The sequence below is a fragment of the Cynocephalus volans genome, chromosome 1, assembly GCF_027409185.1.
Source record: "Cynocephalus volans isolate mCynVol1 chromosome 1, mCynVol1.pri, whole genome shotgun sequence".
NCBI lineage: Eukaryota > Metazoa > Chordata > Mammalia > Dermoptera > Cynocephalidae > Cynocephalus > Cynocephalus volans.
The window spans coordinates 126,093,237-126,109,566 of NC_084460.1; positions in this window are offsets into that span (position 1 = coordinate 126,093,237).

The following is a 16,330-nucleotide window of genomic DNA, read 5'->3' on the forward strand; positions in this document are numbered from 1 at the left end:
ATAAATGCCTAGGAGTGCAGTTGCTGGGTTGCATGTGGTTAGTACATGTTTAGTTTTGAAAGAAAATGATGCACTCTTTTCCAGAGTGGCCATACAACTTTACATTTCTTGCAGCGAAATATGAGTGATTTAGTTTCTCTGTATCCTCAACAGCCCTTGGCATTATCAGTGTTTTTTTTATTTTAGCCATTTGGATAGGTGCGTAGTGATATCTCATTGTGGTTTTAATTTCCCTAAAGGCTAATGATGGTGAATATCTTTTCATGTAATTATTTGTCATCTCTATCCTACCCAGTGAAATGTCTGTTTGTGTCCTTTGACCATTTTCTAGATTGATTGATTGCTTTTACTGTTGAGTTTTGAGAGTTCTTTATATGTTGATATGAGTCCTTTGTTGAATATATGTTGTTTGCAAATATTTTCTCCCCGTTTATCGCTTGCCTTTTCATTCTCTCCACAGAGTCTTTCACAGAGCAAAAATTTAAAATAGTGATAAGGTCAGATTTATCAATTTTTTTCTTTTCTGGATTGTGCTTTTGATGTCGAGTCTAAACTCTTCACCTAGACCTAGGTCCTGAAGATTTTCACCTTCTCCCCAAAGTTTTATAGCTTTAAATTTAATTCTGTGATTCATTTTCAGTTATTTTTTAAGGTAATTAGTGAGGCTTAGGTCAAGGGTCATTTTTTTGCCTATGGATGTCCAGTTGCTCTAGCACCATTTGTTGAAGTTTGTCCTTCCTCCAGTGAATTTCTTTTGCATCTTTGTAAATAATTTAGTCACATTTTTGAGAGTCTCTATCTGAGTACTGTAGCTATTCCATTGATCTTTCTGTGTCTGTCTCTCCAGCAATACCAGGTTGACCACTGTAGCTATTTAATAAGCTTTAACATTTGGTAAAGTGGGTTCTCCCATTTGATTCTTCCTTTTCAAACTTGTGTTAACTATTCTAGGTCCTGTGCCTTTCTCTATAAATTTTAGAAGTAAGGCAGTCTATTTCCACAAAACATCTTGCTGTTTTCTTAGGAGTTACATTGAACCTATAATAACATCAGTTTGGGAAGAATTGACATCTTTACTATGTTGAGTCTTCCAGTCTATGAACATGATATGTCTTTCTATTCATTTAGATCTTCTTTGGTTTATTTCATCAGCATTTCATAATTTTGGGGATACAGAGACTATACATGTTTTATTGGATTTATACCTAAGTATTTCATTTTTTGAAGCAATTGTAAATGTTACTGTTTTTTTAAATTTTAGTTTCTGCATTATTTGTTGTTAGTAAATTTAAATGTCATTGGATTTTGTGTGTTGATTTCATATCCTGCTGAATTCATTCTGAGACTTCTTTTTTCTTTTTTATAGATTTCTTGGGATTTTCTGCATAAATAATCATGTCATCTGCAAATAGTGACAATTTTTTATTTCTTCCTATTCAATCTGTATGCCTTTTATTTCTTTGTCTTGCCTATTGTAATGGCTAGAACATACAGTAGTATTTTAAGAGTCTCATGCTCTACCGACTGAGCTAGCCGGGCGCTACAGTAGTATTTTAAATAAAAGTGGTGAATGTGATATCCATTCCTTGTTCCCAATCTTAGAGGGAAAGCATTCTTTCTTTTACCGTTAAATATGATGTTAGCTGTAGGTTTTTGTAGATGCTGTGTATCAGTTGAGGAAGCTTTATTACTAGTTGGCTGAGAGTTTTTTTTATGAATGGGTGTTAGATTTTTCTAAATGTTTTTTCTGCACTGTTGATACAATCATATGACTTTTCTTCTTTAGCCTGCTGATAATCATGCTGGATTGATTTTCAATGTTGAGGCAGCCTTGCATACCTGGAATAAATCCCAATTGGTCATGGTATATGAGAGTACTTAAAAATTTTTGTGGAAAGATTCATATTATCTTTTAATTCTATTTTTCCACGAACTTTTTGAGTACCCTCTTTTTAAACATCACTAGATTTGTTTCTCTCTCTCTCTCTCTTTTCTTTCTCTCTCTCTTTGGAGGCTGGCCAGTATAGGAGTTTGAGCTCTTGACCTTGGTGTTAACCAAGACCATGCTCTAACCAAGTGAGCTAATCAGCCAGCTCGTAAACATTGCTGGATTTGATTTGCCAGTATTCTGTTGAGGATTTTTGTGTGTTAAGTTCATAGAATTCTCTATTGAAATCATCTGGGCCTGGAGATTTCTCTTTCAGCTTTTCAATTACTAACTCAATTTCTTTAACGGGTATAGGATGATTAAAGTTGGCTGTTTCATCTTGATTTACTTTTGATAGTTTGTGGTTTTCAAGATACTGATCCATTTTTTTCTAGGTTGTCAATGTTATCAGCATGAAAGTTGTTCATATTATTTTATTATTATCCTTCTAATGGGAACAGGATGTATAGTAATATCCCGTTTCACTTCCAATGTTGGTGATTTGTGTCTTTTACTTTTTTTATTTTTGTCAGTCTTACTAGCAGTTTGTTAAATTTTATTGATTTTTTTTCAAAGAAATAGCTTTTTGTTTTCTTAATTTTGTTTGTTTTTAGTTTCATTGATTTCTGTCTTTATTATTTTGTTCCTTCAGATTGCTTCAGGTTTATTTTTCTCTTAGTTTCTTGAGGTGGGAACATAGATTATTGATTTGAGACTTCTCCTCTCTTGTATATAAGCATTTAAGGCTATAATTTCCTTCTCAGCACTGCTTTAGCTGCATCATGTATATTTTGACATGTACCTTCATTTTCATTCAGCTCTATGAATTTTTTTTAGTTTTGTGTATTTTTCAGTTTCATGTGAGACTTCCTTTTCAACCCAAGGATTATTTAGAAATGTGTTGTTTAATGTCCAAGTTATTGGAAGTTTTCTTATTGTCTTTCTGAAGTCTACCTATCTGACATTAGTTTACCCATTTTCAAAATTAATGTGTGCATAGTATGTCTCTTTCATTCTCTTAATTTCAACATTCCTGTGCCATCATATTGGAAGTGAGTTTCTAGCACTCAGCGTTGTGTTGTGTCATATTTCTGTATCCAGTCTGCTAACATCTAGTATATGGTATTTAGACCATTTACATTTACGGTAGCTATTAATATGTTAGGGCTTAAATCTACCATTTTATTTTTTGTTTTCTGTTTTTCCCCATCAGTTTCTCCTTATCTATTTCTCTTTCCTTACTTTCTTTTGGGCTACTTGAACAATTTTTATTCTTCCATCTTGGTTTACTTATAGTGTTTTTCAGTATGTTGCTTTGTATGGTTTTTAATATTTGCTCTAGGTATTAAGATATGCATATGCAAAATATTATAGTCTATTTGTATCAACGTTATACCACTTTGAGTGAAGTGTGGAAACTTAATACCATTTATGTTCCTTTTTGTTCCCCACTTTTAAATATCTTTTTCTTGAGTGTAAGATGTTGTCTAGTTTTTGTTTCAGTCATCAAATATGACTTATAAAACTCATGAGGAGAAGTCCATTGTGTGCGCCCATACTTCTGCTTTTTTGCTATTTCTTCCTTCCTGATGGTCTGAGATTCATTATTTTATTGTTTCCTTTCTGTTTGAAGAACTCCCTTTAGGCAGTCTTTAAGGGTAGATGTGCTAGCAACAAATTCTATTAGTTTTCCTTTGTCTGAGAATGTCTTTGTTTCCCCTTTATCCCTCATTGGATATTATATTTATGGTTGACAATTCTTTTCTTTCAGCAGTTGAAAAATTTGGCAAGTGCTCAGCTGTTATCTTGTAAAACGCTTTTTTAGCCTCACTCTCTTTCTCATACCCTTCTGGGACTCTGATGATGGATATTTTGTTACTGTCCCTGTTCATTTTTAAAGTCTATTTTCTCTCTGTTGTTCAGATTGGTCAAGTTCTATAGATCTGTCCTCAAGTTTACTGCTTCTGTCTTCCGTCATTACTACTCTACTATTGAGCACATCTAGCAAGGTTTTATTTCAGTTACTGTACTTTTTTAGTTTGATAACCCCCTTTTTAAAATAAAATTTAATTATTTAAATTATACTGATAAAATTTGCATACTATGAAGTTCACTCATATAAAGTACACACTTCAATAGTTTTTAGTATGTTTACAGAGTTCCACAAATATCACCATAATCTAATTTTAGAGCATTTTTGTTACACCAAAAAGAAACCTATACCCACTAACAGTTACTCTTCATTCCACACCACCTTTAGTTCCAGGCGAGCACTAATCTACTCTTTGTATAGATTTGGTTATTCTGGACATTTCATATAAATGGCATAATGTGTGTGTGTGTATGTATGGCTTATTTCACTCGGCATAATGTTTTTTAAGCTCATCCATGTAGCATATATTATTACTTCATTTCTACTTCTTTACTAAGATTTTCTATTTTTTCAGTTAAAGAGAATTTGTAATTGCTTGTTGAAGCATTTTTATTATGGCTGCTTTAAAAATCCTGTCAGATAATTCCAATATCTGATTCATCTTGATGTTGGCAAATATTGATTGTCTTTTCTCACTCAGGTTGTGATTTTCTTGGTTCTTGTGGTCATGAGTGACATGTTGAATATTATATGATGAAACTCTGGATCCTTTCTTAGTGTGTGTGTGTGTGTGTGTGTGTGTGTGTGTTTGGCAGCAGGCATTCCCCTTTTGAAGTATAGCACTGGAGCCACATGTATATATGTTTTGTTTCTTGCTGGTCCCCTGACAGCACCCCATCAAAGGTGGAGTTTTTACGTTGCCTCATTGCAGATGAGTGGAGTAGAAGGATGGCTCCCCTTGAGCTCTGTGTACACCTTCAGGGTGAAAGTGGTACACCAACTTGCACCACAGTTTGCCTCTAGGTAGGGGTGTAAGTTGGGTCCTGGTAACACCCAGGATGGAGAAAGAAGAAGACTTATTCACAGAACCTGTTGCTACAAGGTGAGGGTAGAAACTCAATTTCTTGCTGCCCTGTGAAGGGTAAGGAGGGAAATAGAATGCCACCTCATTTGGTCTTGTCGATGGGAGGTGGGGACAGAGGCTCATCTCCCCACTGGCTGAAACCAAGGGAAGGGGGAAGCAGAGCGTCAACCCCCTCTTTCCACCTTGTTGATGCCCAGTATGAGTGGAGGCTGAGCTCTGCACTGGGAGTAAACCAAGTTTCCTAGGAAGTCTGCCTTCTTTCCACTGTTCAGGGTCTTGTTATGTTTATTTGTTGTGTTATGTCTAGTTTTGTTTTTTAATTGTAAAGGGGAAGACTGTCTTACAATAGAGCTTGTAATGGGGCTACACCATCTTGACTTGAATCAAAAATTCTGGATCATTACTTTTTAAAATAATCATCAGTTAAACAAATCTTACAGTATTCTACCATTTGGAAGCTTTATGATTCTCAGTTGTGTGTTAAATAAAATTCTTTCTCTTTGGCTTGACTCAGTTTCTTCCACGGATGGTCTGCTGTCTTTCTATTCTCAGCTTCCCCTACTCCTCTACATGCAAACTTTGCTCCTTGAACTGACACTATTTTTTCTTTTTCTCTTTTTCTTCTGACACCTTGCACCTATCATTTCCACCCGAGTCTTCCTGTACCACAAGTCCAATCCAAATACTCTGTCCTCCTTAAATTCTCTATTTTTCAGTCTAGTGAGAAATGGCTCCTCCCTCTCATGAGCTGTAGTATTTACTGCCTCTGAGTAAATTATCACAGTTTGTATTATATTCCTGTATTTGTATACATGATTGATCTCTAGTACCAGACTGTAAACAGGTATTCCACAGTCTTATTATTTTTTTTTTTGGTATTTTTTTAAATTAAATTTTATTTATATTTGTGGGGTACAGTGTGTTGTTTCAATACATGCATATCATGCACAATGATTTGGTGAGGGTGGATAGCATAGTTTTGTTCCCCATTAGTTCACCCCCACCCCTCCCAGCCTCTGCTAATCATTATTCTATTCTCTACTTTAAAAAAAACAACAACACACAATGTTTAATGTCCTTATTGCAAAAATAACTCTTAAAAATGAATTAGAAAAATCTAAGCCGAAATATGGTGAAGGACATGAGTTGATGAGACACTCACCCAAAGAAACACACATGATAAGTATCTTCCAGGGTCTGGTTGCAGGAAGGGGTGGGGCCGTTCCAGCCACCTTCTCTCAGGATCCTGCATGTTGGGCTTGCTTGTTGCTCGCCTGGATGTGCAGTGGCAGTGGGAGTGGAGCTAGGGTATATGGCCCCCATCTCCCAGGGCCCCTTGGGCATCGGGCTGGCTTCCACTGCTGGCCTGGATGTCCACAATCATTTTTGATTCCTCAATATATGCTAAACACTGTTCTGAGTATTAGAGATAAAAACACAGTATTAGCCACAGTCCTGTTGTCAAGGAGCTCATATCACAGGAAGGATACAGACCTGTAAGCAGGTAGTTCCAAGCAGTATAAGTATATGAGTAGATATTTATACAAGTTCAAGCAGGTGGGACTGTCTTCTGTATCTTGGTTATAGCACATTACTTAGCACATTGCTTCATTCAGAGAAATTTCTTGAAGGGTGAGCTAAATTCATGAAACTGAAACTGTATTATTGGTCTTTTAATCTCAGTGCTAAAACTAGCAGTCAGATATGAGAAAATTCCCAAAGCAAGGCTACATCAGTCGTTACCCATGTGGCAAATGATTGTACCAATTCTCCGGCTGGTGTTCGTTGTATAATATATGCAGTATTCTCTAGAAAAGCTGTAGATACTAAATGCAGTGGTTTGGAAGAATACTATGTTAAGTTAGTCATGAAGTGTTTTGCGAAAAATAATGTCTATTGTTTTGTGCTTACTACATGGCATGTACTTTTAAAAATTCATTTTAAGTATTCATTTACTCACAGTATTACGTGGAAGACAGCATCACTTATATTTTACAAGTCCAGAAACTGAGGCTAAGTGTGACTAAACAATTTGCCCAAACTAGTAAGTAAGCTTTCAGTTGTTTTAATCAGCAGTGTCTGAAAAGAATGATTAGGGGTCCTAGTTGTTTTGGCTTCTAATAGCCCTCTTTTGGACAAGTCATTTAACTTGTGTTAGGTAAAGTAATATTCAACTGCACAGAAAAATGTTGAGAAGATAGATGCAATGCAGAGAAAAGGTGACTTGTAAATTCCACGTGTATATAGTTATTTATAGTTTTTCCTCATAGCTCTCTTGTGAAGAAGGTATTATTTCTCTATTTTTAGGTAAAGGCAGGGCACAAAATTCTGACTTAATCATAAGACACTAACGATAGAGATAAAATCATTAGACAAAGCAATAAGTGTAGATGCCTAATACTGTGTATTTAACACCATGATTTCTATTACTGTTTGATTAATTTTGTCATGTCACATAACTAGAGTAGATAATTTAGACTATAATGATTTACACTGAAGCCACATTTCTATATGTGGTTTTGATCAATTGTTACCCAAATTCATCAGATTTATAGCAGTTTTGCACTTGAGGCTTAGACAAAATTGCATGGTTATGGACAAGTTTCAATTGTCCATTACATTGAACAAGTTACAAAATTTTCTAAGGCTCAATTTCATCTACAAAATAGAGACAATAATGGCTACCTTTGAGGTTGTGAGGACTAAATGAAATAATGTACATAAAATGAATATCATGGTGTCTGTTATAGTAAACACTCAATATTTGTCATTTATAGTTCAGAAGCTTTAAATTTCTAGGCAATACCTAAGTCATTTACACGTACTCAGTATTCCAACTCTTCTTGCCAGAGGTACTATTTGAGTGCTACTGCATATAAAATAGCACTTTGGGACTCTTTAAGAGAAAGGAGAAGACTTGGTAATTATTGTCTGTCTGCCCAAATAGTTCCCTGTTTTCTTTTTACTCACATTTCAGTCCAAAATAGCACGTTTATGTTCTGATTACCATCAATTTTAAATCACTGAGGAGGATTTAAAAGGGTGGGGAAACATCAGCATTTACAGAGCACCTACTGTGTGCTGCCAGCATGCTAATCACTTTGTGCGTATCCCATTTAATCCTGACTACACACTTCCAAGTTCAGTGTTACGGGAATTTTACAGATGAGGAAACTGAGGCTTACATGCATTAAGTACCTTGCTGAAGGTCACACAGCTATTAAGTTGTAGAGCCGAGGCTGTTGCTCATCTGTTGCCATACGCTGTCCCTCCATTAAGGTAGCTAATAAATATTACAAGTCTTGGTACTGCCTCAAATTTGGCATGGCAGACAGAACTCTTGACTCCTTCTAGTCATTCTTTGCCCATTTTTTTTTTTTCAGTATTGAAGAAAATTTCCATCTCTGACTTCTAGTCCGTTAAAATCATTTTCTCTATGCAGTCAAGCTTTTTAGTCTTCCTTTTCAATTCCTACACATTAGGGAGTCTCACAGACTTAATTCTTTCTCATCAGTTTCCCAGGGCATTTGCAATTTGCATAAAACACTAGTTCCCTCATTGCCTTTAGCTCTATAGTCAGAGGTGTTGCCAGAGGAGGGTGGATTTGAGGATATAGGCAAGAAGTTTTGAGGGAGACAAAAAGGTCTCTGAAGGCATGTGTGAATTTGGAGGATACCACTAGGTGGAAGAAAGCTCTGTCTTACCTGGACCCTGAACTTCAGGGCTCCCTCACTTCCTGTTTGAGTGTAGGCAAGCTGTTTAGTCTCTCTGAGGCTATGAAATGGAGATCAGAATTCCTACACCATAGTTCTGAGGATTTAATTAGATAATGTATGTAAAATAGCATAGTTCCTGATAAATTGTAGCTGTTCTCGGTTTACGTTAGAAGTCATGTATTTGAATTTTATAAGGAGAAAAAAAAGTTCCCTTGGAGAGAATAGAGAAGATCTGAGTCTCATGTACACCCAGCCCATAATCCTCTCTCTTCTTCACATGCCTTCTCCTAGTCATCCAGAGTTCAAGGCCTTGTTCACAGCTCCAGTGTTACAGTGCCAAATCCTGTACTACGATGTGAGCATAAGCTGTGATCTTCTGAGCCCCCATTCCTTTAGGATAGGGATCATGACCTCAGATGCCTGGAGAGGTTAAGTAGATGAGGCAATGGGCCAGAGGGGGAGGATGTGACCCGGAGACTTATGCTCTGCCCAAAGAGTTTAAAAGCAGCTGCCCAACTCCCACCAAGAGCTGCCAGGAGAATTCTCAGTCCAGGATGGCAGATCTCTCAAATCATCAAGAGAAGCCAGAAGTGCTGATTTGTATATCTCTTGGATTGTATAAGTTGGAAACAAATTAAAAAAAAAAAAGTTAAACCTCGTTTGGGTTAACTATATATACATGTCTGTGGACCTTACTTGGCCTGTGGTCCAGTATTTACTCTTATTATTTATTTATATTTATTATTTATTATCTCTGCTACAGAACAGACCCCTTTCTAGCAGCTCCATGGGGTGATCCAGCCTGGAACTCTCCTGAATAGTATCTACCTGTGGGCACTGTTCTAAGCACTTTACATCTATTAACTCTTTTTAACCCTTGCGACTACTCTAAGAAGCAGGTACAATTATGATTCCATTTTATAGATGAGGACACTGAGGTACAGTGTCCCTTTAGTGCTGAATTCTACCAAACTTTTAAAGAAAAATTAGCACAAATTTTTGATTGAGTAACTAGCCCAGTGTTATTATAGTAGTGGCAGAGCTGGGACCTGGATCCAAGTGTAGGCAACCTGGCTCTTAATTGCCATGGAGTGTTTTCTGATGTTCGTGCTTCCAGAACAAAAAAGGTGCATTTCTGATAATTTTAAAATTTAGAGGAAGATCTAAATAATTTAGATTAGTACACCCCTCTCTCTAGTTCTCTTCAAAGCAATCTGGGCTTGCAGTTGGAAAGGAGGGGACAAACTCTTGTTCTCTCATCTGGCCTCTTCCAGCTGAAAGCCCCCATTGTGTGAGATCCAGACCGCCCCTCACCCCAGCAAGAAGTCATGAGCAAGTCTTGAGTCTCCACATAACCCTAGAAGCCTATAGAGGAAAACTCTTCATTAACAATGCATTGATTTGTGACTGCACTTTTATAAAAAGAACAGCTTTAATAGAGGCCTCGGCAGCCTTTTTTTTTTTTTTTTTTTTTTTTTTAAGTGTGTTTTTGGTTACTTGCAAAGCACTGAAGAGGAATTAACTTTTAGATGGGTACAAGGACTCCTCAAATGTGTTGCTGCTAGCACTTTTTTCCTCCTATTGAGTCTAAGGGTTAAAAGAATGTTAAATTTCAGGGAGAATTATCAGGAAAGAGAGTTTCTTCTCAGTTGATGGAACACACCCTGAAGGGGAAAATCTTTCACCTGGCTCTGACTTTAATTATTCCATATGATGAAAAAAATCCCATTTTGTCTGGGGAAAAAAAGTGAAACCTGAAACCTTGTCATTTAGATCTTGCACAAGGAAACTTGATTAAGAGAGGAAAACAGAGCTGGGTGGAAATTTTTGCTTAGCCAAGGGGAGGGCTCGGGCTTTAGTCACTCCCATCCAGGAAAAGGAAGTGAGTTATCGAAGCCTACCATGTGCCAGACACAGTCCATACGTTATTTATTGTCACCTCAACTCCATGAGGTAAGTGTTATTTTCCCGAGGTGTTGGATGTGCAGTCATCTTTAATTCCCCTCCACCTCCATGTCCCCCTCTCTATCCCCAGACACTAGTTATGGCTTCAGAAAGAGGAGCTGCTTAGAGGTGGCAAGGTGGACAGGGTAGAGGAAGGGAAGGTGGAAGACTTTTTCAATGATTCTTTCAGCATAGCAAATATCTGTTTTTATTTTCCCTGTTTATTTAGGAGGGCTGCAGGAGATTACGGGAGGACTAGACCTCACACCACCCAACCAGCCCTCTGCCGCCCCACTGCCTCCATGTCAAGTCCAGACTGTGGACTTGACATTTTCATATCCTTCCTGCCCTTTCCATCCCAACTCCATTTCCTCTAGCCTGTGTTTTTGCCCTTATTCACTTGGACTATCATGATGGTCTCTTGAGCTGGACTTCATGGCGTCAGTCTCACCCACTTCCAATCCAGTCTCCACACTGTTGCTGATTGAAAATGTGGTATCACACCTCTGCTTATGGCATTTCTTAAATGGCCCCTCATTGTCTACAGAAAGAGCTTGAGTAGAAAATAAAAAATGGTAGTTCTCCCCAAAGGCCAACTAATCAGTATTACTGAGAGTTAGCCAGCTACCTGCAGTTTTTAAAGCCACACAAGTGACGGGAATTCTTGTTAAGAATTAGTGGCTGAGGAGCTGGCCGGTTAGCTCAGTTGGTTAGAGAGCAATGCTATAACACCAAGTTCAAGGGTGCAGATTCCCATACCAGCCAGCTGCGAAAAAAAAAAAAAAAAAAAGAAATTTCAGTAAAATGAGTGTTACTGGAATCTGAGTGTCCAGGCTCCTTGGCACGGCACACACGGCCCTCCATGATCCTGCCTGTGGGCTCACTCCTCAGCCCGTCACTACCTTACCACATGCTCCAGTTGAAACAATATGCCTGCTGTGCCCTGAATTCACCGTGCAGGTTCACCTTTCCCCGCCCCTGCACCTTAATGCCCCATCCTTCTACCTGGAATGCTTTTCTTTTCTTCCTTGACTTCCTTGTGTGAACTCCTCTTTACTCTCAGTTCAGTCATCACCTCTCAGTAGAAATCAGCACTCTCTTTTGAAATCAGCACTGTATACCTTATGCACATCATCTGCAACACTAGTGCAGTGATTTGTTGAAATGTCTGCCTTCCCATGATAAACTTGGAGCACATTTGCCTTTTGAGTACTGAGCACATAATGTTTATACTTAATAAATGTTTATTAATTAAATAAATACATTTTACAATTAACACAAGAGCACACAGGACTCCAGGACTGTCTGAATCCCATGCTCTTCTGTTATGCTCCCTGCAAGAAACTAAACCATAGAAATATCAGGCAAACTGTGGACATACTTAAGTACCCTATCTCTTAGTGATGGCCCAAGACAAACATCTCTGCACACATACTTTAAAAATATTAAAATCAGGCTTATAGACAATTGGTACCTTGCTTTTTATCAATTAATGTTCTATTAATACATTCTTACGTGATCAAATGTTATTTAAGAAATATTTATGTAGCCAAATAATATTCATTATATTGTTGCCATGTTTTTAATCTAGGGTTTTTCAATTTGTGGCTCACAACCCATTGATAGATAGGTTAAGGGGGTTGCAATCACCTTCTTTTAATGAAGGACTTAGATGCATTATGCATAGTAAAGATTTGTATTATCTCATGAAGCTTTTATTTCAGATCTGTGTCTCTCTCCCTATATACACACACACACAAATGTATGTTTGATGTGTAAATATAAATAGATGGTGTAATTGGATTATATTATACTTGGTATTTGTTATTGAAGATCATATTTTAAAACATTCAAAAACTACTGTTTTAAACATTCTTTGGCAGGAGGACATTTAGTTTATGTATATTTTTTACTATTACAACTAATGTTGCAATGGATTTCTCTGTGGATAATTTCTTGAGTTCGTTTTCCTAGGAAAGATACATATAGCAAAATATTGGGCCAAAGAGTATGGTTTATGGCCTCCTGATATCTATTGCCAAATTATTGTCTAGGAAGGTTATAACAAGTTATACCACCAGCAACACCATATGGGGCACTCAGGTATTTTTTAGAATTGGCCCTGACTGATGAACATTCTCAGGCGTTAGAGGGAAGAAAGCACATTCCAGGAAGAGATAGCAGAAGAAAGGAGCTGAGGTGGGGTTGCTGGAAGTGCCTATTATTTTGAGAAACAGTAGGTAGTGTTGTGCATGGGTTGTTGTTGAAAAAGAGCAGGAATATATAAAATAGTTTTGGGCCAGAGTTCAAGGGTTTCATGCACTGCTATGTTTTTGGTCTTTGTTCTTTGGAAACTGGAGCACCATAAGGTTTGAAAGCAGAAGGTGAAGTGGTGAGATGTGACCTATATCATAGAAAGACAAAATGGAGAAACTAAGCTTTAGAAACCAGTTAGGAGACTATTTCAATAATTCAGGTAAGAAATGCTGAAAAACAGAACTAGAGTCAGGGAAGTAGGGATAGAAAATGGTACCAGTTAGAGATGTCTCTCACATAGAGTGAGAAGGACTTGGTGACTCTTTGGGTTGGGGGTGAGGAAGGAGTCAAAGAAGGCTTGGGGGGTTATAGTTAGATGATTTATAAGTAGTCAGTAAAGAAATGGGTCTTGGTTTGTTTGAGGAGAGTGTATGGTAATATTAATATCCTAGCCCACCAGGCAGGTGCTGTGGAATCCAGTCTTGCCTTCCAATGGAGAAATCATAGGACAAACTATAGGACAAACTATGAGATCCTAGAGCGCTCAACTGGCCACCAGCCCTGATGCAGTGTTTAAACCCCTTGGGACCTGAGATTGGTTGTGATTCTGGAACAATTTGATAATGGGATGGGATGGGACATAATCCAAACATAGGGCCATTGAAAAACATACTTGTTTTTTCATCCTACATTCTTATCAAAACCCAGAAAGCCATTTCTGTTAGACAAAACTTGGAAACCAATAACTCTGGGGGAGAAACATTCCTTTGACTTTGTATACAACATCCTGATTTGGAGAAAGATGGTGAACAACTTAAATATTTGAAGATGGCATTTATAAATACTGGGGAAATAACAAGTGCTCTGCTCAGGGAACAGGTTGCCTACTGCTGTGTGTCTCACTTTCTTGTACTGTAGGTGTCTATTGAATAGACTGAGATCTAAGAGGGAAGATATTTACCTTCATATATTCGGTGCTCAAGGCGAACCTAGAAAGCAGAATTGTGCAATAGCACAGTGCCCACATCTTCACTCTCGTTTCCTCCCTCTTTGCTTTTCTGAAGATTTCATTCATCATTTTTTTCAGCAATTATTGTTAAGCACTTACTACATCCCAGGGACTGTTCTAGGTTCTGGAGATGCAGCAGCAAACAAGACAAAGTTTCTTCCCTCAAAGAAACTTACATTGTAGAAATTCTAACATAAATCAGGATTAGGAAAGCCACCACAGCAGTATCAAATCACAGATATATGTAGCACTCTCAACCAGAAAGTTCTTTTCTTTACTATTGTAGATTCTGGATAAATGGGAAATTATGGTTTTGTGGCTATTGAGACTATTGAGGCTGATTATCCTCTTTCAGTCAAAATCTACCTAGGATGGCACATGCATAAGTTATGCTAACATATGTATATAGGGCTCTCGTTTCTCTTTAACAATAGCAGAATGCATCTAGGCTTGGCTTTAGGAGATGTAGTACTTTCTTCAGCTGACCAGCTGCGTAACCTCGGCCAATTGATTTAATCTCTCTAGCCTAGTTCCACTTTTTAAAAATGAGTACAGTAATACCTGTACTACTCATTGCACAACACGAGGTAGTTTTAAGTTTTAAATGAGATTATATTTTGAAATCACAAGAGGTAAAACAGATATAAAGTTATTGGTATCCCCCATGTTCTTAAACAGGCCTAAAACTTGTCTGGACGTAAGAACAGTCAGGTTCAGTATGACTTGATTGTGGGGATGGGCAAAGAAGATAGGGAGACGGTAGTGTGCTATAAGAGGCAGCATTACACGGAGAGGATCCTGATTCTGAGTGATAGTCACAGGACTGGAGGGATATCAAAACAGAACAGAACCAGGAACACTTCTGAAAATTCTACTGCCACTCCTCAGCAATCAGCACATAGCTGTTATCCCAAAGACTCTTCTTGACTGATGGGTAGTCAAGGAGATAAATATTCTGCTAAACAGCTGCTATCTGCAAAGTAATATGAATGATGCAATAGTTTTTCTTTTTGTTTGCTAGCATTTTATTCTGGTTATGTCATGCATCATGTGATGCATATTACACTGTTTCTCTTTCTTGATAACTTTTAGATCTCAGGCATTGATTGTTCAGCAGCTCTAGGGTGACACTTGCTGCATATTGTAGGAAACTGCATCCCTTAAAAATTCAACATTTGGGTTTCCATAGGCGTATGAGGTGTGATGGGTTAGTAATGACACTGATCCCACAAGCTTCCCTTGAAAACAGGTTTCACTATGCCACAGAATACTCATTCCTGTTTAATTGACGTTTGCCTGTAAACTGAAAGCCAGTCGATAGATATCACTGTGTGCCCGCACTGTGCACTGTACTGCCACCGTGTGGTGAAGAGGCAGTGTGGCAAAATGGGCTGCCCTGGACTTGGAATGAATCAGGTGACCAGCAATGGAGTTGCAGCTCTGTCACTTACTAGCTCTGCAACTCTTCTGTGGGTCATAAAACCTATTTTGCCTATGCCACTGGTTGTTATGTGGGTTAAATAACATGTATGTGAAAACTTTGTAAACTCTGTGTATAAAGTGGTTTTACTAAGGTATCCTCAGAGACCTTACACTCTAATGGAATGTAATATAAGCAATAAATGATAACCGCATAAGACTCATACACAATGTTGGTAGCGGTGATAATAATAATAGCTGACACTTTGTGGTAGTTTTATACTGTGACAACTTAGCTAAGATGGGACTATATTTTCCAGAATTCCTTCCTTGTGTGGTTACAGGTTAGGGTTGGCCACAAGAGAAGTTCATGCGGGATTTGGAAGACCGAAGTGAGGCAGCAGCCCCTTGTGCTCAGGAAGTTGGTGCAGGGCTCCGGGGCCATGGCAGTTCACACTGTTGTCATTGATCTGCTCTAACTTTGTTGGAGTTGAGCAGCAACTGGACTGGCTCCTCCTGCCCTCATCCAATCTCCTTTAGCTTCTGAAGGTTCTGGTCCAGGCATGCTGTAGCTCTGTGGAGGGCACCAGCATTTTTTCATATTACCAGTAATGTGTGGGTTAAATGCTGTGAGAGATAGTCATGGTTCCAGTTTCCCTTGCTTTCTTCTGCTTTGGTCCAGCATTTCTTTCCCCACCAACCACTCTTCCAACCTAGCACTTCAGGCCACCAGTAGATGCAGAGGTAAGTGTCCTTGATTAACTCCCCTTTTGGCTTTGATTAGTGACTTTTCTCTGATCCTCCAACTTTCCCCTTGCAGACTTTTACTTTCCCCACAATTAAAACCCCTTATTCCATATCAGTCATAGTGGGTCTGCTTTCATGATATACACTTATAGAGATGCTTCTAAGCATTTTACATATATTTCTATATCTAATTTACACCATGAGCTTGGTAAATAGGCCCTATTTTATCTACATTTTGAAGATGAGGGAATTGAGGCACGGAAAGCTTAAGTCATTAGCTCAACACCACAAAGCGTGAAGTGTCTGCAGAACTGGGATCTGAACCCCAGCTTCAGTATGGCTCCAGAGTCTGTGT